Raw genomic sequence first — 23704 nt, forward strand, 5'->3', positions numbered from 1 at the left:
ATAGAAGATTGTTTTATTATTGAGATCGCTCAGAAAACCAAACTCCAAGCAATTAAACCAAACTCTGTTTCTTACTGCTACCCAAGTACAGATATTGTGGATTAAGATATTCATATTTGTGTTAGCATCATTACTTAGGATTACTTTTAGATTATGGAGTGAACCCTGCACTGCTCTCTTGCAAGGCCATCCTGAATCTGGCAGACTAATAGCTAGGATCTAATCCTTCCCTTGATCATAGGAATAACACTTTGACTCTCGCTTCCAATTATTCACAAGGTATTCTATTTTGACTCATCTCTCCACTGTGACATAACACATTAGCCTGAGATGAACATTTGGCCATAACGTTCTCACAAGCCTGGACTAGATTCATGTACACTTAAACCTGTGCCCTTTCCCACCTACTCCCCATAAGAATAATGATGATTAATAACAGATTGAGAATAACTATCTACACTCTTCAAAGGATAAGGCATGAAAAGATGTGTGTAAAGCACAATGCCAACATTCCACCTTAACGTGACGTCTACGATTCAGAAGTAGCCCATTTTCAGAGATAATACTTGAGAGAATCCGGCCAATGCTAGCATTTTTCTCTCTCAGTTTAGCTATCCAAATGAAATGAAAAAAAAAACTATCTGCCTTGGGAGAGATCCTATGAGAGCATGGACAATGTGGTTTTTCCAAGTATCTATTCAGCTGCTAAACACACCATCACTCAACCTCAATACAAAAAAAAAAGTCTGTGGAGACATGTGATTCCAGCAGTTGGTTGATGGACAGAGTAGAAGAAGGAAACCAATTTTATATTTCAGAGAAAAAAAATGAAAGGGGCTTAAAGTCAAGAGCATTTATTTATATAAGGTCACATGCATAGAGCTGGCTATCTGGAGCTGATTCCAGGTCTTTCTCATCTCTGGAGGCCCTTTACCTTCAATTCTTTCTGTCTCAGAAAACAGCAAAAAAAAAAAAAACCCCAGCTCACAATAGTCTGGTGTGAGAAATTCTCACTTACTAGCTCAGATTTCTACTTTTTTACCCCATTTTTCTTTTTATTTAATTCTCCTCCCTAAAGAAATTCATGTTGTTCCTATAATTCAATAGGCTCTGTGAGATATTCTTCAGAATGCATATTACTTAAAGGAAGCATAACTGGATTTAAAATGCAATAAAACCACCAGCTATACTATTGAATGATTATGCTCCCTGTGTGGTCAGTTTTATAGACATGCAACTGAAATTAACAGTGCCAGATATTGATTGAAAGTTAGTGAAGTGATTATTTCATTTTTACCACAAAGCCTGATATGTGCCATCTCTCTATGTAATTTCTAATAAATCTAAATGCTCTGTACCATTTTCCTTTATCCACTAAAATGTAAAAATCTCCCAAAAGAAAAGGAAATTTCCCCTCTATCTCTTGGTGATCTCTTTCTCTAAAATTCCAGCATCACTGGCCACTTCAGCCATATAGCCCTGAACATACAGCCTTACATAGTTAATCTTTTCCTATTGCTTTATTTTAATTTTTAAATTAAATCATAAACTACTGATGGTAAAATACATGGTAAAAATTTTATTGTACCCCTCAAAGCACCTTTTAGTATAAACCAGGTTAATAACTGTTAATTGGATTACATCATTAAATTCTATTGTCTCATTCTTCTTCCAACTTGAACTGAAATTCTGTTTGAGGTTACCCATTTCCTCATCTCCTTTCATAGTGCTTTACAAAAAAACAGTATGGGTGAAGTTAGGGGCAATATGTAGTTTTCTTTCCTCACTTATGATCCTGTTCTGAACTATTAGACCTGATATATACCTATAATTGGCTGCTGGGTCAATATTTTTTTTTAAACCTGACAAATTATTTTATTTCACTAAAAAATAAACTTTGTATATAACAAGGCTTCAAAACATACAAAGAAGTATTTTAGCACAATAACCATATTATCGTATGAAAAAGAACACCAATATTTTACCAACAGGAGAGTTCAACCTTGGTGTGCTCTTAGGATAATTCATACTCTTGATTTTTTTATTGACAGGTTTTACAATAAAGATTATCTGTAGAGTCCATGATTTGGCATGTATTACAGGGAAAAAAATAATGAAAAAGTGGTTCAATAATAGTCCCAGTGGCAGAAACAGTTTTTCAAACACTCAGAAGGAGTATGGGTGTGTTAGGAGGGAGATGGTGATACAGCAGATACACACTTTGGCAACATAATATCACAAACCATCAGCATTTCCTCCTTAGTACAAACAGTGAAATGGGTTGAGCCTGCATCAAACTTAGAATAAGTCAGAAGGGACTACACACTCACTGAAGAAAATTATCTGATGAAAGTAGGCTTTCTGTAAATAAATAGGATTTATTTAATTACTATATGACTGAGTCTATTTCACTGGGACATCAAACTGTATCGGTTTATAGCTTGTGTTTTATCATTCTGGTAATCTACTCTGATAAAAATAAGGATACCGAGCACTAGTCTGGCTTATAACTTTCTGAGAAAGAAGTTCTGGAATAGGGTTCTGGTATAATTACATGCAAATATACTTCTGCCATGCATTTCCCATTGATTCTATGTAGGTCCCATGAATTCATAAGTATTTTACTATACCACAGTACTCTTACCCCCAGAGAAAAAAATCCAATCCAAGATCATTGGTGTAACTCTAGCAGTATGAGCCAGAGACTCATATTCTACCATTTACTAAAGCAAAAGCTCCTTGGAGGTGAAGAGAGAAGAGATTTTTGTGTTATTAATATTCATAATTCCATCCTGCCCTTCTAGCACTTACCACCAATTGGTGCCTGTTATATAGTAGATGCATAGACTAAGGAATTAATAATTGATCTGAGGAAAATAAACTTTCTTCCTGGAGTTTAACATAAACTTAACCAGAGGAGTAAACATAAAAAAGGCAGGAAAAATAATTCATCTCCTGCTTCCTTGTATGATAGGAGATCATAGAACAGATCAACAAAAATTAGATGATGCTGTACTAGAAAAGTTTGATACTTATATTTACTCTGAGATTCTATAAGGGTTGTTTTCCAAGGCAATTCCAAAATTCTGAGATACAAAATTACAACATGCCTCTCATGGAGTTTGGAATCAAATTGCCAAATAAGCAGAATATTTGTCTCCACTTGGGCCTGGCTGACAACATAACAAGTAGGAAACTGCCTATATGGAAGATTCTGGGGTTTCTCCAAATGACAATACTGGACTGAAATCATTACCTCTGTTATTACTGATTAAGTGACCATAAAGGTGTGGATTTTGTCTCTGGGTCTCATTTAATTCAATAACCATTAATTATATTTCTATTATGTTCCAACACATTGTATAAAACTATGGTAATTTCAAAGGTGAACACGACATGATTCTACCTGATATATTTGAATATCAAAATACAGTGAAAAAGAAATGCACAAAACTACCTATAATTTGATTACTTCATTAGATTACTTGTTTCATAATGTGGTCCCCAAGAAAGTGAAATACTAGCTGGGACTGATTCAATGACCAACAGAGGGCTAAAGGTAGGGACAATGTTTTAGCATCAACTGGCCATGGTGGAAGGAATTCAGAGGGTGAACTGATAGGCAAGTCTATGGTGAAAAAGCACTGCTGAGATAATCTAACAAATTCATAGTTGTGGATATGATTTCCATGTTCTTATTCTTATTGAAACTAAATTGCTGAAAGCTGTGAATAAAAAGAAACCAAAAAGTTAAACTTCTTGAAAGCATTTTGGTGGGTCAGGTCATGTTCTCAGAATTAAAAAAATCAAGTTTGTTCTGGGTCCTGAGGGAAAGGACTCTAAGTAGCTTACATAAGTTAAAGAAATTCTCTTCTTTTTGTCCTGCTTATGGGAGGAAAAAGGGGCAAAATTTAAAGACAAAGGGGCAAAAATTAGAGCAGTATATTAGTTCCCTTTCTGAATGTAATGCCGGGAGGTTTAAGAGTCTATATTTGTACAAGACATACATCAGCCATCAGCATCTTCATGGAGACAAAAAAAAAAGAACAGTATCTTAATTTTTTTAAAAAAGATAGAAGATCTCCCTTTGACAGAGACAGATCTTTGTTGCATTTTATTCTCAATAGAGAGGCAGAGACATGAGACAAAATGGCAGGTTACAGTTAATGAAATCAAGGTGTTTGGTTTTTAATAAAATAAGCAATTGGAAAAAAATGGACAATTAAAATTTAAAAGAAATATATGTAATGAGAGCTTCTAGAATCATGCTATTTTAATACAGTGTTGTTTTGTTTCAATAGTTAATTTGGAAATTTTTAAGAGTTGCATGGGACGTCGTAAGAATCCCAGATACTTAGAACTGTATACCACTTGGACTTTATGACCCAGCTCAAAGTGACTGTGACAGAAGGGAATACTGTATAGAAACTGTGGCAGGCCCTAAAAAGACAATCACAGGAATGGCCTTGAGGGTTTTAAAGCAAAGTCATGCCTTCTTCTTCAAAAAAAGATTTGCTTTCAATAGATCACTGCTGGCTTAGAACTGAAGTGTCACAGTGCAGGGAAGAGTTGAGAGTGTAATTTTTGGAGCCAGATTGTCTGAGTTTGAATCCTATCTCTCCCCCTCATTAGCTGTGTGACCATGACCACAACACTTAAACTGTCTGTGCCACATTTCTTCTCTGAAAAATGGGGACAATAATAGTACCTACTTCATGTGTCACTGTGATAATTAAATAAATAATGTACATAACGCGCTTATGAAAGTGTTCGACAAATGGTAAGTTCCATATTCATGTTTCTTATTATGGTTACAACTGGATCTTGGTGGAAACTCAAGGTCTGTGCTTAGGACACCAAACAATCAAACAACTTGAGCTGCCTGACATAAACTGGGTGTTATCTGATCCACCAAATGCTAAAGCATGTTCAAGGGTAGCCCATCATCAAAAGGCTGTGGTGCATACCTGATCAGGCCCTACTGAGGCCTAAAGAAGGCACTAGCAAGTGTTATAAGCAGGTGGTTAATGATACTGGTGCACCTCCTCTTGCTTCATTGCCACTTCTTTCTCCATTCTTTATGAGAAGTCCCCTAAATCCTGTGAACTAGGAAAAGCATTTTTGAACCTGGTTTAAAGATGGTTCTACATGATACTCTGGCCCCAGCTGAAAGGGGAGGGCTGCAACACATCCGGTTGTCTTCTTTGCCATAGGTTGGTCAGGGACTTGGAAATAATGAAGTTGAAGATTTGATGAAAAATGAATCTTGAAAAGAGACTTGTGGATGAGACTCTTGGAATGGACACAGAGTATAAGGCTATATATATTCCATGGGAATGTTTATCAAAGGATACCAGCTGCAGAAGAGACTCAATAATTAGCTAGATAGATGACACATTCTGTGGATGAAGTCTCTTTACCTGGACATTCCTGTCCTTGTTCAAAGGCTCATAAACAAAGTGGTCATGATGGTAGAAACGTAGGTTATGCAGGGGGTCAATAAAATAGACTTTTTCACAAAATGGCTGATCTACTGCTACTACTTAGCGCTCAGTCTTCCAGAGGTAGAGATAATGTAAAGTCTGATGTGGCATCACAACTCAAGGAATCTGGTTATAATTTCATAACTTTTTGAAACCAGTTATCAAGATTTGTTCTTCCTGGACTATATACTTATTATGTATGTATGTGTGTGTGTGTGTGTGTGTGTGTGTGTATATATATATATATATATATATATGTCTTCCCTGCCTGTCATGCTTCTGCCAGCAATGTTTCTGCAATGTTAGGGTATTCAAATAGCATTCTATTTCTGACCAGGGAATTTAATAGCAAAAGAAGTAAGGCAATGGGTTTATACTCATGCATTCATAGCTCCTGGCACACATTCAATCATTCAAAAGCCATGGACATCATGAAAGGTGGAAATGGCCTATAGAAGACCCAGTCAATTTGCCAGCTATGGAATACCACCTTACAAGGTTGGATTTGGTCCCCCTGGAAGCAGTATATGCTGTGAATTAGGAATAAATATACATTTTATGTTGAATCTTAAAATCTACCAAAGGAGACCACTAAACTAGATATTATTAGAAAGCCTTGATGCCAAGAAAATTATTGATTCTGGTGACAATTAAAACTATCTCTTATATACTGTGTAACATTGTTTCCCAAAGTGTGTTTCACTTATCACTACCTCTCCAGGATATGTTAGTAAATGCTTTATTGTCAAATTATTTTGGAAAATTTGGACTAGGTTAAATAGGCTTCTTTATTTTAAAACCTTTCAGATCCTATAATATGGCAAAGTGCCTTGTAAATTTCCAAAAGGAGTATTTAGTAGCAGCATATTCCAAATTTATTTGATCATGGAACCCTATTTATATTTTCGGAACTGCTTTTCTTATATTATTGTGCTACAGGGAAATGTTCAATGGAAAATTTGAGGAGATGTCGTAAATAATGGTATCTGGACAGGAATAATCAAGCGTTGATGAGAAAACGATTGCTATTATGTTTATAGAGAAATTGCAAAATTTGTAATAATAGCCCTGGATAAATAGGTTTGGTAGACTTGGTATAAATATACTGTTAGACAGAATTCTTTAGCTTTAGGAAAGCCAATATCTAAAAGTGACAAATCATGAACCGAAGAGTAATTATGTTCCCATATTCCCAATACCTCCACTTACCAGTATTAAAATCAAAGCAATGAGAAATATGATGCATTCTGGATTCATAGGCATTTAGTCAAGAATATTGAACAGTTTCTAAGAAATTATTGGAGGTCTATTCTCTCTTTTAGTCAGGCATAGTTATATGCAATTAATTTTTGTAAAATTTAGAAAAATTTGTCAACAGATTTGTCAAGCACTGTAAAGATAGGAACATCTGCAAAGTAAAGACACATTTGTTTTTATTTTCAGAACATTTTGAAACAAGGAGATGGCATTCAGTTCTCAGAACTTAACAAGCTACCAGGTAAAGAAATGGAACTGTTCATTTTCAACCTGTGACAGAAGATACAAAAGTAACTAATTGAACAATCCTGCTTGATTTCCAATATTAGAGAAAACCTAGGGAAAACTGACTGATAGACATGAAATGTTACTTACAACTGAACATCCCCCATGTGCTGATGGGCCCTTCGGTTTTTGTCTTTAGAAGAAGAAAACCATTATACACTTAACAGTGCTATTTTGGAGCTAACAAAACCTGAAGTTTTTAACAAGTGATGCTTGTATAGCCTATTCTGTGATGAAAGTATCATATATTTCATACTTCCATTCTCTCTTCTTCTCACAAGCCTTTCTTTCCAAGATCTGTCAGTGCTACTGTAAGAGTTAAATTACATACTCGAGATTTTTTCCAAGTGGCATAAATATAAACCTTTGAACTGGAAACGATGTAATTTAAAATAGGCCATAAGTTCCTAGAAAAAGTTATTTCACACACTAATGGTGTTCTTGTGCCATTACTTTACTCCAAGTTATTGACCAACTTACAAGTGTTCATTTGTTAATGGTTAACCAGCCATTATTGATCATGCTCACCTAAAACTGATCTATTTGTTTGCTCAAAGAGTACAGCATAATAAAAGGAGAAAACAGCTTCTAAAGCTTAGCTTTGTATGTTACATTATAGAAAACTATTCAATCACCTCTATTTAAGGCATTGTGGTAGGCCAAACCAGGAATTCTAACTGGAAGAAGGGGAAAGCTGGCTCATTCAGTCAAACTAAATTCAGCATCTTATAAATTAGGCCTCCATCTCTCTGGTTCATATGTATACTATCGTTTATATAATTTGTTATAATTAAGAATCTTAATTATACCAATAGGCCTAAAGTTTTTTTATGTTGAGTCCTCTAACATGCTGTTTCTTATAGAGACTGACATAAAGCATAATATTCTCTTTGTCAAGGCCATTGGAAATAAATGTACAGAAATAAATGTACGTACACACACACACTCTATAGTTTTTCTACATTCATGGTCAAAAATTGTTAAAACTTGAGATATCTGAAAATGTCAAAGATTAGTAGAATTTCTTGATTAAAATATTCAGCCATCACAATAATAAGCATATACCACAATTCCTAGCTAGGATAAGGATTCAAATCATGTTAGTTTTTTACAGCATTAATGATAATAGTAATTGATGACATTTACTAAGATTTTGCTGTCAGTCTCAATGCTAGGCATTTTTTTTCCAAGTAATTTTATTAATCCTCACAATAAAACCTGAGATACACATAATGCTGTCTATATTATAACCAGAACTTGGGAAGGCTACATAGCTTGTCCAAGGTAAACAAGACAAAACAAATCCACAAAATAGTGGAGCTACAATGAGAACGTAAAACAGTGCAGTCCCCAAACATCAGTTCTTGAATCATCCTAGTATTTTGCTGAAAGAGCACTGTATCGCTGTATCTCTGATGGCACTCGCCACAAATATACACTTATTTATGTATATCAAAATACACTTATTTATGCATAAGTCTTTTCCTACATAGCATATCAAAAATGTCTTGCATGAAACCAGAAAATTTTTTTCTTTCTAGTTTCTGCCACATATCTGCACAGTATCCTTTTCTACAGTTGATACTCAAATGATGATTACATTCACATATGTTCCAAGAAGACTGTAAAATAATGCAATTTATCAGCCAGTTAAAAATGGTGGAGACTAGAAAAAAGTTATAGAGGAAAGTCATTGACTATTTCCCTCTCTTTCCCTCCTACTTATCTTGAAATTTTAGGGCCTCATTGACTTATTGACAATTATTATAAACAAAAATAAAATGAACTAATGGAAGAGAGATAGAGAAAATAAGTAAATTATACACTAAAAATTTTAATGCATTGACTTATTTTATATTATTTCTGTACCCTCATAGAGTCTAGCAAAGGAGGTAAAAATTCTTTCTTCTCTGTGTTACACAGCTTTCTATATACCATTCTATAGCACTCTGCACATTGTGTTAGAGTCACCTGTAGACTCTCCTGCCTTTTAACTGGATTGTGAGATCTTTGAGAGATATTTTTATATCCTCAGTACAAAATACTTACTGAATTAATATGTGAATGAATTAATCAATGAATGAATGGAATTTACTGTACTAAGAATAAAAATGGCTAAAATACAAGCTCAGCTCTTGAAGACCTTATACTCTATTATGAAGGACATATACAAAGGAATCATTACTAAAATATAACTATAATAATAGAGCTATGCAAAATAGGAGCACAGAGAAGTAGCACCTAATGAGAAATAGGAATCCTTATAAGGTCTTTGTGGGGGAGAGTCTGGGGAAAAGTCCTATAGATGATTACCTGAGTGGGTCTTTGATAAATGAAGGGGAGAATAAGGGAAGAAAGAAGACACTAATTAAAGGAGGAAACATGAGCAAGGGCACAAAGATGAGAAATTGTGTGTTGAATATGATGAATAACAAATAGCTCACATTTAATGGAACGTAAAGGATGTTTAGAGATGAGATTGGAGGGGTGGATCAGATCTAGCTCTTGATCAGAGGTTTAGGTGATGGGAAACCACTGAAAGGCTTTAAGCTGGGCAGTGATACGGTCAGACATGTGTCTAAGTGGGGAGAAGTTAAACACGGGATAAAAAGCTATTTTACTTGTTCATATAAGCGATATAGAGGGCTTGTACTAGGGTGGATGTAGGAAACAAGAGAGGAAAAGCCTTATAAGTGTATAATTCCTTCTTCTCCTCTGTGACCCACAGGCTTCTAATTCTTATTTTATAACACTTAGCCGATTGCATTATAGTCAACCACATTTAACTGGAATCAAACTTGAAATCAATGAGGTGTGGGAGATGTGCAAATGGGAAAAGTCAAGAATATACCCCAATCTTCCAGCTTGGTTAAATGGAAGGATAATGATATTGAAATAGAAAATACAGAGAGATCAGTAGATTTGGACAAAGGGTAGGATTCAAGGTGAGATAATGCTTATTGATTCATTTCTAGGCATAGCGAGTTTGAGATTTTTGTGATATGTTTAGGTAGAGATGTTCCACAGGTAGTTGACTGTGAAGCTGAGTATGAATGTGAGGTGTAACTAAGATTTCTAGAATTAAGATCAAGATATTAGCAGTACCTAGGTGTTGAAACTACAGCAGATGAGAAAATACAGAAGAGTCTGGAACAAGAAGATAAGTGGTCTGAGGAGATAGCCTTGAGCAATAGCTCTAGTTAATGGTGAACACAAGGAGAGTTCATGAAAAAGATAGTCATGGTTAAGACACGGTATGGTAAGACATACGAGAAAGGTAAGCCATACACAGTTAAGACCCAGTATGGTAGGATATACGATAGAATCAGAAGAGTTTGGTATTGAGGACCCAATGCAATAGAAAATTTTAATATTGAAGAGTAACAAATGGTGTCAATTCAATAGAATTCTAATGATGACATTTTTTTTTTTAAAAGTGCCCTGGATAGGGCAGGTTAGGAGCCACTGGTGGCCTTCCCAAAACCAGTTTCAGTAGAGAGTGGAGGCAAGGGCTAGGTTGCCATGGTAAGGGCGAGAATCTCTTGGAGATTCTCACTGCACTCTAGGACATCAAAGCCTCAAGATGTACTGCAGCAAAAATCCTGCTTATATATATTAATTTATTTTTAGTCTAGCCCTTCATGCTTCCTAATTCACAAATTTTTTTCAAGTAACATGAATTAATGTAAAAGTGCCATCTGTGTTCATTAGAACACACTTTAAGAAAGATAGATTTAGAAGCTATACATATTTAACTATATCTAAACTTAAAATGATGTATTGAAAGAAATAATGTGAAAGGGAGATGGATGGAAGTTTTGTAATGAGGAATAAATCATTTCAAAAAATTCTGAAGGACCTATTTTTAAATCTCCTTAATTTTTATGAGAATACTGGTGTGCCCTGACATTTAGCTTGGCTGCACGTAGAAAACATATGCTAAAAGAAGAATAAAACAATATTGCTTTGGGGAAGTTTTCGATTTGCTTATCTAAATTTGAACAGAAATTAAATAATGCCTTAATGTTCTGTGAGGGAGGCCAGTGAAAATGCCGATGTAAAAGGAGCAAGAAACTTCATCTATCATTCATACCCACCTGCAGTGTGTCAGAAACAGCTATTTTCTTTCCTACAAAATGTCTTACTGGATTGGAAAACATGGTACTGTCAAGTAGCCAGGCACCTGTGTATTTAGTCCATTACGGTGGTATTGTGGGACCTCTCATGCCAAGGTGGCTGGCTCAGAGGCACTTCTTAACATTATAATACATTAACATACAGAACAAGTTACTGGCTGTTTTTTGCAACTTCTCTCTATTGTTTTCATTTATGAGTGTTTTCATATGTGTGTTTGTATGTGGGAAAGATGAAGTCATTTTTGTTTTTCTTTTTCAGGAGCACGATAATTTGCTTAGGAGTAAACGTGAAAATATAACAGAGACCAGAGCAAAATCACTCATAACAGAAATGCCTATGTCACAATGAATTCATCATCAAATGAGGTATTTTTAAAATATATACACATTACGAATTCTCCCTATGTAATAGGAAGAACAAATCTGACTCCTTATTAGATCTGTTCCTTTTACTTAAAACTTTCTGTTTCATTGCCCGTGCTTAGTCATGCTGGCTCTGTACCTTTTGTAAAAGAATGTTGCCTACAGCCCGAAATATACAGGATAGCCCATTCTCAGGGTTCTGACCTTTAGGAGCCCATTCATATAGAGATAAAAAGTTGCAGAATAGAGAATAACATTTGTTTTGTTGGAGGTTTACAGGAACATCATGACCTGACCCTGACCGAAATGGACAGAAACAAAGGATTTCAACGCCAAGAAGTTTGTAAAAACTAACCACACCCCTCCCTCAGCTCTCTTTTGAAAGTGCCTTGCTGAAACCCTTAGGAGGGATCAGGGTTCTTTTTGGACATGAGCCACCCGTCTCCTTGCATTGCCCTGCAATAAACCTTTCTCTGCTCCAAACTCCTGGTTTTGGTATTGTTTGCCCGCACTGTGAGTCGGGACATAAACTTGCATTCAGTAACACCTACATTACCACTGCCCATTTTATATCAAGAAATCTTGAATTTAAATCATTTGCTGTCAGTATCTCCTGAATGAAACTGAAGAACCTGTGAGCAAAGTCTGAGCAGGTCTTCTCACTCAAATGCATGTTCTGTTCTCTGGGCACTGGTTGAACCCTTCCTCCTCACTGGCTCACAATTAAGACCAGAAAACACAATTAAAATATTAGGTAATCAGTGTGGCACAACATCACTGGAGTGGAAAGAAAAATTAGACTTTTAACAATTATGGAAAATCTCCCTTACATTAATTTCTTTTTGTAACACTACTATATAGTCTCTCCATAGAAAGCAAGAGTGAGAAGCAACTGAAAATTAATTATATACATCTACAAACATCTACTGATCACTTGATCTATGCACATCACTTACAAGGTGCTACTGGGGATAAAGGAACAATGTAATGATCCTATCCATCAAGAACTGGAAACTAAATCAAGGCATGAAGGCACAGAGTGCATCTTGGAGTCAACTCAAAAATGCATTTTCGGGCTTCCCTGGTGGCGCAGTGGGTGAGAGTCCGCCTGCCAATGCAGGGGACACTGGTTCGTGTCCCGGTCCGGGAAGATCCCACACGTCGCGGAGCGGCTAGGCCCGTGAGCCATGGCCACTGAGCCTGCGCGTCCAGAGCCTGTGCTCCGCAACGGGAGAGGCCACAACAGTGAGAGGCCCGCCTACCGCAAAAAAACAACAACAAAGAAATGCATTTTCTCTGAAGCTCCATATATGTCAAATATGACTCAGAAATATTTAAGCTCTCACAATAGCTAGCATATAATACTATATACAATAGCTAGCTAATATAATAATAACCAACATCAAAATTTTCTAAGTCAATGATACCATTCAATCACAATGAGATAAAGGGCATGGGCAAAACAAACAAAAATGCATTTACCTTAATGAAAAAGAAAAAAAAAATCTTTGTTATTTTCCTAGTGGTAATAGCAATGGAAATGACAATGGTGATAAAAATGTCGTCATTTCTTAAGCACTTATTATCTGCCAGGCAGGAGACTTAGTGCTTTACAAACCTTAATTCATTTTAGCCTGCAAAGAACTATTTAAGACAGAAAAAGCCTCATTTTACTAACAAGGAAAGCAAAGGTAACAAATATTAAGCAACTGGTCCAATGTCACACATTTGAGAAATAGGAAATCTTGGGCCCAAACCTACATTCTTAAATACTACACAACACAATACATACCTATATATGCCACTCTACACTTAAAAAAAGTCCAAATAATAACATATTTACACAGATTCCCAAACTGTCTCTGTCAACTGAATTCTAAGTGAGATATCATCCTATTGACCATCAGTCATCTTCATCAGTAATATGGATCAAATTGTGTTGCAACACTGCACTTCCCAAAGGCAGGCAAACCAATATATCCTACCGCACGAGCTCTTTTTAAAACGCAATGTTGACTCTCTTCCACTGAGGAGTGTAGCCTGTATTTCCCCTCTTTGAATATGGCCAGGTCTGTAACCATGGCACAACTGACGCTATGTTACTTCCAAGGCTAACTGATAAAAGGTTATTTAGCTTCCATCTGGTTCTCATGAGATTCTCACTCTTGGAACCCAGTCGCCATGCTGTGGAGAAGTCAAGAGGCCACATGGAAAGGCCATGTGCAGGTGGCTAGGCTACTGTGCCAGCTGGGGTGACATCAACCATCAGACAAAGGAAGGAACAAGTCTCTGGGTGAGTCCATTTTGCAGCATCTGAGCTGCTCCCAGTTATGTCTTGTGGAGCTGAGACAAGCTATGCCCACTGAGCCCTGTTCAAATTTCAAGTCTCTGAACAAAATAAATGTCATTGTTTTAAGCAACTAAATTTTGGGTTAGTATGTTACACAGCAATATATAGCCATAACATCTAACTTCACAGTATTGTTTGTTCTAAAAAAGATAACACATACAAAAGTATATTGTGAACAGCTAAAAAAGTATATATGATTATTATTGCTTTTGTTTTTGTTGTTAAAACTCTTACTACTAAAAATATGGTCCACTGACCAGCAGCATCAGTGTCACCTAGGAGAATGCAGAATCTGAGGCTCCACCTTAGATCTACTGAATCAGAATCTGCACTTTAACAGGATCCCCAAGACATTCCTATACATATTAAAGTTTGAGAAGCAATAGTATATACCATGGAATAGGTCCATGATTATCTACGGTATGTCCGTGATCAACCTTATGTATTGGTTAGCCTAAGGGAGTAGATACCCTGTGGACAGACACTAGCTCCTAATCTTCTATAGATAGAAATGTTGAGCCAGTAAGAAATCCTCTGCATTTTCATGGGGAAATTCATGAGAAATAAAAATGTTCAAAAGCCCTATCTCTTTCAAGATGAGCAGAAGGATGACAGAGGCGACCCAGCACGATCTGACAGATGGTATATGTCAGATGGATGAGTGGAAAAGAAGAAAAAGAGCCTTTCAAAGTACCTGATTGTAGTTTTAGCTAAAAGCTACCTTTAAACCACTTTTCCAGAGTCCAGTATCTTCTAAATGTTTTGGATAAAGAGCTCACTATTCTAGAATTTTGCAGGTATTTGGCTAGCTGGATTGCCAGTTACCTGCATGGGTAAAAGTGAGCATCCTGCCTGTGCTTTTACCTAATTAAAATAGCTGATTTGAGAAATAAATATAAGCCATTAATGTGTGAGATTAGAACCTCTTCAAGTTTGATTTAACCTGGTGTGTCAACTCCAAAATTTTCAATCAGATCTTAATTTCTAACTCTGTTTGGCCCTTACCCTAAATCTAAATATTAGTTTATATATTTTTACTTGGAAAAAAAAGAATGTATAAGGATTTTATCACTGCTTAGATAATCTAAGCGTTAAAGAGATAACGGAAAAATAACCAGGACTCTAAAAGCTGCAAATGTTTTTGAAAATGGGAGAAAAGAAAAAACCATACAGCCTTCTTAAAATGGATTTTAAAATACCACATCATCTTTAACCATCACCATCATAATAATAAAGTTCATAATTATTGGGTGTTTTGCCGCTTTCTTGTTGGCCTTTTCAATAGCCCTGTGAGATTAGCAGGCTCTATTTTTTCTATCTTAACATTTAAGGAAGGTGAAACAAAGAGCAGAAGAGATCAATACAGGTAACATCACCAGTCAGCTGTCTAATGGTTGAGGAAAAACTATGTTCATATTTCCTAATTCATTATGGGAATATTATCCTATGGAAAGTAGAAGAGGGGCCTTAATTTCAGGTATAAGTTATAGCTAAAAGTCACACAGTCTGGAACATAATCACAGTCTCCACGTGGTGCTGTCCATTTCCAATAGGACTTTCTGTGACAACAGAAATGCCCCTTTTGAAATTTTTTAAATTGAAGTAAAGTGGATTTACAATATTAGTTTCAGGTATACAACATAGTGATTCAATATTTTTATAGATTATACTCCATTTAAATTTATTATAAATATTGACTATATTTCTTGTACTGTACAACATATCCTTGTAGCTTATTTATTTTATATATAGTAGTTTGTACCTCTTAATTCCCTGTCCCTGCTTCGTCCATCCCTCCTTCCCTCTCGCCTTTGGCAACCACTAGTTTGTTCTCTATATCTGTCAAAAAGTGTACAAATAAGAAATGTTGGTGAGGATGTGGAGATGAACACTTGTACACTGTTGATGGGAATATAAATTGGTACAGTCATCATGGAAAACAGTATGGAGATTCCTTAAAAAACTAAAACTAGAACTACCTTATGATCCATGTGGTATGTATCTGAGGAAAATGAAAACACTAATTTAAAAAGATACACGCACCCCAATGTTCATAGCATCATTATTTACAATAGCCAAGATATGGAAGCAACCTAAGTGTCCATCAACAGATTGAGAAGAGGTGGTGTGTGTGTGTCTGTCTGTATACACACACACACAATGGAATACTACTCAGCCGTAATAAAGTGAAATTTTGCCATTCAAATACGTGGATGAACCTAGAGATTATTATGCTTAGTGAAATAAGTCAGACAGAGACAGACAAATACAGTATATTATCACTTATATGTGGAATCTAAAAAATAAAACAAATGAATATAACAAAACAGAAATGACAAGAATGATCTTTATCAGCACTGTTCAACATGGTAACCACTATCAACATGTGGCTACCGAGTACTCGAAATGTGGCTATTGTGACTAAGAAACTGAATTTGGGGGTTTATTCTATTTTAATTAACTTAAGTTAAATTTGACACTCTCTGAAGAATAGAAGCATGAAGGGCTGAGAGCCAGGCTTTGCAAAACCCATCCTCCAACTATGACTTCTAGGCATCTTCACGTATAAAGCACCCTGTTCTCACCTGCAAAGATGCTAGGATAAAAATAAGGAAAGTAGTGGAGTGGCTAGAGGACAATGAGCTGAGTTCGAGGAACCAGATTAGAGTCCTGAAACCTGCTACCTCATATGAAAAATAAGGGAATTGGAGTACATAAGTTCTAAAGCATTTTCCAGTTATAAAATTATGTGATTTTTAGCAAGATCTTGATTGGTTTCTCCCTGTCCCCTTTCTTTCCCTTATCTTCACTGTTTTTAACATCATCTTGAGATTCTTTCTAACCTCACCGAATTCAAAACCACCCTTTCTAATTGGCAATTTCATGTTGCCCTCTCATAAGCCAATTAAGAATAATTTTCCTGTGGTTATCATTTCCCACTTTAAAAGAGCCAGGTAGTGTACTCATCCAGCTTCTGAGATATGGTGAAAGCAATTAATTCAAAGCATGACTTTGTTCTTCCTATTCTCTTGTCCTTTCAGAGTCATGAATCACAGGTATTTGGACTTGGTATTTATACTTGCTTTGCCTTAGGATGTTCCAATCTTTTTTTTCCAATGGTCTCTTCCACAGATACTCTAAGAAATATGCTCTATGCCCTAGGCAGCTCTCTTTTTTCTTACTTCACATTAAATGCAAAAGGGAAACAGTGATATAAAAATCCTCCATTTCCTGATAACTTCTCTTTAATTCTCTACTCTTTAATTTTATTAGGGCTACTTTTCTTTCATGTACAGTTCAAATACATTTCCTTAGTAATAATCTGGTCTGAATGACATATATTTCTTTTCACACCCCTAATTATCCTTTTAACTTGTTTTTGTTCACTCTCAATCCATCTCTTTTCCTATCAGCCTTCTTAGACTAAAAATAAAATAGTTACTAGTCAATTTCAATCACATCATTTTACTTTCCCATGCTCTTCTGCTAACATTCAGATTGAACCCAATTTAAGAAAATTTGCATCTCTTCCATTTGAAGAAATGTGCCTAAAGGTTTAAAGTAATTTTGAAGATGTTTCACTTTTTGAAAACAGATTTCCTACAAAGTATCACATTCTATAAAACATATTTAGGGCATTAATTTTCTGAAAGTCAATATCAGTATGTTTCCTACCATTCTTATTTTTTAGAATATTGGTATTTAAAAGCAGGAAATAGATTTTTTAAAAACATCCAAGATTTCCCTCTTATGCTCCTGATGGTTAAGGGACAATATTACTGAACCAAACTTGGGTCAGGCCCGCTGTGTAGCAAAGCCAATTTACTGACACTGGGTTGTGGTGAGGGAAAGTATGGCGTTTATTTGTGGGGCACCAAGCAAGGAGTATGGGCAGCCTATGCTCAAAAAAACCAAGCCCCCCAGTGCCTTTCAAGGAAGGGATTTTTAAGGCAACATTTGGGGGTGAGGGCTGCAGGGTGCATGACTTTCTTCTGATTGATTGGTAGTGAGATATCAGTGTGGTTTTCAGGAATCTTAATCATCAGCTCTCTGGTTCCAACCAGTCTGGGGTCTAGTGCTAGTGCTCAGCATGTAGTCATCATCCTCCATCTGGGTGGGTGGGGGGGGGGTCTTAGTTCTCACAGAACAACTCAAAGATATGTGTCAGATTGTTATGTATATCCCTCAAGGAGGAACTAGGACTCTGTTTTATTGCTGAACTGTTGTCATTGCTTTTCTTGTTGAACTGCTTATCCTTTGTTTCTGAATTCCCTCATTTCCCATAATTAGTAGCAGCTTGTGCCTGCTCTTTGGAACTTGGGGAAGGTCTAGAAAACTAAAACATTTTTCCACAAACAAGAAACAGGGGACATGAAGGGCCACACAGGGTCCTGCTCGGTTTTAGCCCCCCCTTTTCTTTGATATTCCTCAGTCCTGAACTGAGGTAGGACAAGAAACAGAATAAAGTTTTGGATACAGAGTTTAATCATAAACTTAGCAGGAGAACTTGGTTTTAGGGGGACTCTGTTTCAACTGTATAAAGAGCATCTAAATTTAACCCATAGAGTTTCAAAAGATTCAAATTGGCCTTAATACATACCCAGTCTGGAAGAATTTGGGGAGAAACAGATGAGTTTCAGAGATTTCCTGATCAACCTAGGCCTAGAAAGAATTTTCAGGAAAAATCCAAACTAATTTAGATCCCCAAGAATCTTATACCCAACCTAGGGCTGACCGAGGAAAACATCATCTCTATGGAATCAAACTGTTATGGAACAGCTGACTGAAATCGCATACCTTGGCCAGGCATGATGATAACCACTTGCATGAGCTGTCTCGCAACAACAGGTGCTGATAAGGAAACTAATCAGGAGAATTAGGCAGGGGCCAAAAAAGGGAGGAGACATCAGTCCATAATATATCCTACCAACCTCCCAAAATCCTTCTCGATGAAATCCATCTTGGCTGAGAGAGGCACACGCCACCAGGAAGGACCCTGAGTCAGACCCAATATGGGCCAAGCAAAATGATTGGCCAGAGACAACCCAGAACCTAACCCCATTACCATAAAACCTGAGACTGCGAGCAACGTGGCAGAGCAGTTCTCCTGGGTTCCCTTTCTCTGCTGCTCTCCACCCAGACGCCCCTTCTCAATAAAGCCTTTGCTTTGTCAGCACGTGTGTCTCCTTGGACAATTCATTTCTCTATGTTAGACAAGAGCCCACGCTTGGACACTGGAAGGGGTCCCCTTCCTGAAACAAAACTGATTATAGAGAGAGTAGGACAGTGGGAACAACTTTGCCCCAGTCTCCTGCTCTCTCAATATGTCTCACTCTAGCTTCTCTTTCTCTTTATGAGAAGTTCAGTCCAAAGTGCTAGGAAGCTCAGAATTCCTATGAATAATACTTCAAGTTTGAATAATCAATAGTTATGTTTCTATGCCCTCCCATCTCAGCCTCACAAGAATTCTAGCTTTCAGTAATTTTCTTCGTTCTCATTTATCAAGTTTTCTCTCATGCTTTCTGAATAATTAAGAAACCCGTGTGACATTGTATGCCCTGAGAGTTCATCACAAAAATATTTCCTTTTGGGCAACTGACTCTTACAGTATTAGAATATGAAAAACCTGCCTGTAGTGAGGGCAGCTATTTTTATTGTTTTCCCTCTGAACCAGCTCTGCTTTGTCAGCCAAAACATTTTTATCCTTTTCATTCTGCCCTTTCAATATTCTGTTTCTCTAATGGTATCACCTGTATCTTCTCCATCCTCCAGGCACAGCCTGAGGGAGCAGCTGGCCTTTCCTGCTGCATTTGGCCTAAAGAAACTGTCTGCCACCATCTCACTGAACAAAAGGATTCTGAATCCACATTCCAGATGTGGCTGCCCAACTCCTTTTAGAGTTCCTCTGAACCATTCTCCCCAGGCCTCATCGACCTGTTTCATCAGTCACCTCCCAGGGGCCAAGCTTCATTCATCATCCATTATTCCCCAAACTCTCATCATGTCCTGCTTCTGATGTCCCCTGATGGGAGCCATTCCCCTATGCTATCTCACTTCACTCCTGAACCTTTTATCTGGATCTCCAGAACTCATGTTCTCTGATTAATGGATCTTAGTATATTTTCAAGATTTTTCCTGAATTTATTGTTTATCATCAACCCTCGACACTGTAGGAGTTCAGAACAAGCTTCCCCCAAATGTTTCACTTTTTCATGAGGATTATTTTGAGCTAAAGGTAATCAAGACCCTGAAGGTTCAAGAGAAACTACTGCCCCTCCCTTAACTACCTAGAAGAATTTAAATTGGGGATTTTTTTTCACAGAAAAGAGTTATTACCAGAGATAAATTTTATCTAAATGGCCCCATCTATATGGTAGGGCAAACATCTAACAGCTACCCTTCTTGTTTTGTGAATGACCCTCCTGTCCTTGGAAGTCCTTGTCCCCTATCCCATTTCTCAGCTCTGGATGGAATACAGGCCTCATTTTACCTTTCTGTCTTTGAACCTCTCATGCATGTGGGATCTCTGATGTTCACACGTATGTGGGGTTCCCGTACATATGAAATTAAATTTTATTTTCTCCTGTTACTCTGTCTCATGTTAATTTAACTCTTAGGTTCTGAGAAAGCCTGAAATTAAATAAAAACAGTTTTCTTTTATTCATCCCTTCAAATGTATTTAACCTCAGAAGACCTCCTCCTTTTTTTTTTTTTTTTAATATAAGTCTTATTACATTTTCCTGAAATCTCCGTTGCTGAGAACTCAATTTGGGAAACCCTGATCTTGAGTTTTAAAAAAAACAAATAAAATCCCAAGAAAGGTGAAATGACTACAGGAATAGTATGATGATGAATGCAGACAGATAAATTAGAATGCCGGTCTCCTGGTACTTAGGATGCTAAAATTTGACCCATAATAAAGGAACTGTAAAAGGATTTGTAAGAGTTCTTTTTAAAATAGTCAAAGCTGCACAAATGCTATTTCATATCATCTTCCAAGAATGAAATCATTGAACGCTACTTGCTTCCTTTTTCTGGTTTCAAGTAAGTCTTTCTGTCTTTTATCTTAGAATTGGCTAGTTTTCAGTCATCTTAGGTAATATACTATATTATATATTAACATGTATTATATAGAGAGATAAAATAAAAATTCATATTCTAAGGTAAGTCAAGGACAATTTAAACATAAAAAATTTTCTCTGTGTTTTGGCCTCCTCTTTCCCCTCTACTGTGCATTGTGTATCTGCATTATTGCATCAGCCAGACCTCCCCATTGGCAGAAATACCTGCTCAACCATAAAGATCAACAATCTCCTAGCACCAACAGGACAACTCCTTAAAACATAACCATCCTTCTTGATCTTGTAAGGGGCCACAATGACCCACCACTTTGTACTTACAGATCTGGATTGTACATACTATGTCATTTAATATACAGCCCTCTGTCTCAAAAACCTATACAACTGTGCTTTGACCTCTAATGGGCAGAACAGTTCTTGGAGCTTTCTGAGAGGCTGTTCTCAGGTTATAATCCTCAATTTGGCTCAAATAAAATTTTCCTTTTTTTTTTTTAAGATCAACTAATTTACTTTATGTTGACAATAGTAAATGGACAAATATTATATATATGTATAAATATACATATATGCACACAGACTAAATGCAAATATTAAGTGAGGTTTGACAAATGTATACACCTGTGAGTATAACCCACATTCTTATCAGAATATAGAACATATTAATCACTTACAGCACTTCCCAGTCAATTCCTCCAACCCCAGGGAAGCAACAAGTTTTCTGATTTCGATTTTCTTTACTACAGATTAGTTTTAACTCTTCTAGAACTTCACATGGATGGAATCACATAGTATATGCTCTTATGTTCAGCTTCTCTCAATCAGTATAGCATTATAAAATTAATCCATATTGTTGTGATACAAGTACTTTATTCCATTTTATTGCTGAGCAGTATTCTATTGTATAAATATACCACAATTTGTCTATTCTGGTGTTGTCTTTTGGATTTTCCTGGTGTGAAATACCACGATCTTTAGCTGGCAAGCTGGAGGCCCAGTAGAGCAATGTTATACTTCCAGTCTGAGTCTGAAGGCCTAAGACGTAGGAGAGCCTATGGTGTAAGTTCCAGTCCAAGTCCGAGTCTGAAGGCAGGAGAAGACTGATGTCCCAGCTCAAAGACAGGCAAAAAGAGAGAATTCTCTCTTACTTAGCCTTTTGTTCCATTCAGGCCTTCCGTGGATTGTATGAGGGCCACCTACGTTAGGGAGGGCAATCTCTTTACTCAGTCTACTTATTCAAATGTTCTTCTCATCCAAAAACAGCTTTATGGACATGCCCAGAATAATGTTATATCTGGGCACCCCATGGCCCAGTCAAGTTGACATGTAAAATAAACCATCATGCCTAATTTGGGGATATGATGAATAAAAATTCTTGTGTAAGTGTTTTTGTGGATATATGCTTTCATTTCTCTCTATTAAATTCTAACAGTGGAACTTCTGGGTTGCCTTTTTATTTTTAACTATTTGAGTGGATATATACTGTTATTTATTGTGATTTTCATTTGCATTTCATTAAATTTTATTTCCCTGATGACAAATACTGCTGAGCACTTTTTCATATGCAAATTGGCCATTCAAATATGTTTCTTTGTGAAGTATTTCTTTCAACCTTTACTTATTTTTCACTGGACTATTCTTTTTTTTGTTGTTGTTAAGTTTCAGGAATTCTTTTTATACAGTCTGTATACAATACCTTTTGACAGATATATGTTTTGAAAATGTATTCTCCTAGTATGTTGTCTTGCCTGTTCATTTTTTAAATGATGTCCTTTTGATGGACATACATTTCTAATTTTGATGAATTCTAATTTTCAGTTTTTCTTCTGTGGTTACTGCTTTCTGAATCCTGCTTAAAATCTTTCCCAACTAGGGCTTCCCTGGTGGCGCAGTGGTTGAGAGTCTGCCTGCTATGCAGGGGACACAGGTTCGAGCCCTGGTCTGGGAGGATCCCACATGCCGCGGAGCAACTAGGCCCGTGAGCCACAACTACTGAGCCTGCGCGTCTGGAGCCTGTGCTCCACAACAAGAGAGGCCGCAATAGTGAGAGGCCCACGCACCGCGATGAAGAGTGGCCTCCGCTTGCCACAACTAGAGAAAGCCCTCGCACAGAAACGAAGACCCAACACAGCAAAATTAATTAATTAATTAATAAAAAAATTAAAACTCCTACCCCCAACATCTTAAAAAAAAAAAAAATCTTTCCCAACTAAAGGGAAATTTGACTAGATGAAAGAAACCTAAGACCTCACTATATATTTCTGAGGTAGATTCACTTTACATGAAATCACTCAAAGGTTGAAAATAAACGGATGAAAAGTTTACCTCATGCAAAGATTAGTCATAAGAAAGTCAAGGTGACTATATTTACATCAAGTGAATAATCTTCAAGATATGGAGTATTACCAGAAATAAAGAGGGATATTTTATAATATTAAAAGGAACAATAAATATGTCAGGAAAGCATAAAAAGAATAAATGTTTTCATGTACCTAGTAACAGAGCCTCAAAATACATGAAACAAAAACAGTAAAAAAGAGAAATAAATAAATCCATAAGTACAGATGAGTATTTTCACATCTTCATCTTTATCACATAATCGATAGGATAACTAGACAAAAGCTCAAGTATAGAAGATACGAACACTTGGTAGTGTGTTAGATCACCCTGGCCTAATTGACATCTATATACCACAATATCCTGAAAAGCAGAATATAGATTCTTTTCAAAACCACATGGAGCACTGACCAAGAT

Source organism: Pseudorca crassidens, chromosome 14 (genome assembly GCF_039906515.1).
Source record: "Pseudorca crassidens isolate mPseCra1 chromosome 14, mPseCra1.hap1, whole genome shotgun sequence".
In the NCBI taxonomy this organism is placed as follows: Eukaryota; Metazoa; Chordata; class Mammalia; order Artiodactyla; family Delphinidae; genus Pseudorca; species Pseudorca crassidens.